We start from the raw sequence: 1,456 nt of genomic DNA, 5'->3' as shown, positions 1-1,456 counted from the left end.
CCCCTCGATCCCCGCACACAAAAACCACCCCGGCTCGGACGTGTGACAGGTGGGCGACACTTTGTTTGTCTTTGGCCGCAGTTTATCGCCCTGTCGTTCGTCGCCGACCTTCTCCTCGTCGGATATCGATTGTGTTTGCCAAGGAGCTGCCGAGGCCGCACGAGGACATGGCGCGCGGTCGTGGAAGAGGAGGAGGATGTTGTCCGCAAACTATCAAACTCGTTGGACGGGCGCCAGCGCGTGCATGACGCATGTACGTGCGCGTGCTTGTGTGTGTTGGGGGGGGGGAGGGGTCAACCCCCTCTGAGGCCGCAGGGGAGGGCTGTAGGGGGAAGCTCCGTCCCCCGGGACCCGCTATATGGCATGGGGGGATGCTGTCCTGCCCGTCCGCGTCGTGTCTTGAGAAAGTGTCAAAGTGGCCGCCCGGTCCCACAGCGGCCCCGCCCTGCCACTCCTCGCCACGCACCGCTGGTCACAGCATGTGGGACTCTCCTCGCCACTGGGCCGGGCGCGGTTCCGTCCGTCAGGACTACATATAAGTTACACACACGGACCACCTCAGATGCTGCCGTCTGCTTCTTGAATTTATTTGCTGTTTTCAAATTTTGAAATTATAGGCCTACATCTTTTTGTCCGAGACGAACATAAGTCCAATGACTCTGCACATTAAAATCCTTTGAACAATTGAACATTTTCGCTGAGCAACGCTCAGACAACCAAGTCAGGGAGGGGTTAGGGATCATTCAGAAAGTACGGCTGTCATTTTCTCTAATGTAATTGCCGAGCAGTTCAGCTTGTGCAAGCGCCTGACAAGTAGGCAACTTCTTGCCTGCAGTGCATGCGTGCACTGCGGGCGTGGCTATCCAAGGTCTCGCAGGCGCCGAGCTCTCGTAATTTGCGTCTGCGTCTGTTCGTGTCCTGCGGCCTACTTTGTCTTAAAAACAGTATATATTTGTTTGTATTGTAGCGTTTGTATTTTAATGAATTTGGACTTTTACTTGCATCCTAATTGTATTTAATCACAATCAAGTCACTCACAAATTAGCAATGCTAGCGACTAACAAATGTGATGGTTAGGAGGCAGCCCGTGCGTCCGTCCCGCCTTGAAGCGCACGCTGGAGCTGGAACAGGTTCAGCGGTTACCCTCCTGCCTCCCCGCTCTGTCCTCAATCAGCCCCGTAGACCTTTCGAGGGGGTAGGGGTTCACGTGGAAGGGGGAGGGGGTTGATGTGGCCAAGTACTTTGAAGGTAGGCAAGCTCTCCTCAGAGCTGGGCCAGGCGGAAAACGGCAAGCTAGGCGAGAGTGCGAGAGAGAAAAGAGGAGGTGGGGTTCAGATTTAGAAGGGTGGGTCTCCCTTCCTGCCCCTTCCTCTATTGCCCTCTTCCTCCCCGGGCTGTAAACCATGCGGCTTTACACTCCTGGACCAGAGGAGCGGGCGCGCGCCGGGCGTCTGTG

The 1,456-nt window shown here is 55.9% G+C and overlaps 1 protein-coding gene across 1 annotated transcript in view; it reads left to right on the top strand.

The window, feature by feature from the left end:
- Positions 1-888, top strand: part of LOC113207209 (uncharacterized) — a 229,379-nt gene extending 228,491 nt beyond the window's left edge. Inside the window, exon 7 of the transcript XR_008011284.1 lies at positions 869-888. The gene's annotated coding sequence lies outside the window, so the exon portion shown is untranslated. The remainder of the gene's footprint in view (positions 1-868) is intronic.
- The last annotated feature ends 568 nt before the right edge of the window (positions 889-1,456 follow it).

Source organism: Frankliniella occidentalis, unplaced genomic scaffold, assembly GCF_000697945.3.
Source record: "Frankliniella occidentalis isolate FOCC.00 unplaced genomic scaffold, Focc_3.1 Scaffold77, whole genome shotgun sequence".
Taxonomy (NCBI): Eukaryota; Metazoa; Arthropoda; class Insecta; order Thysanoptera; family Thripidae; genus Frankliniella; species Frankliniella occidentalis.
This window is presented reverse-complemented; position numbering and strand designations above follow the sequence as displayed.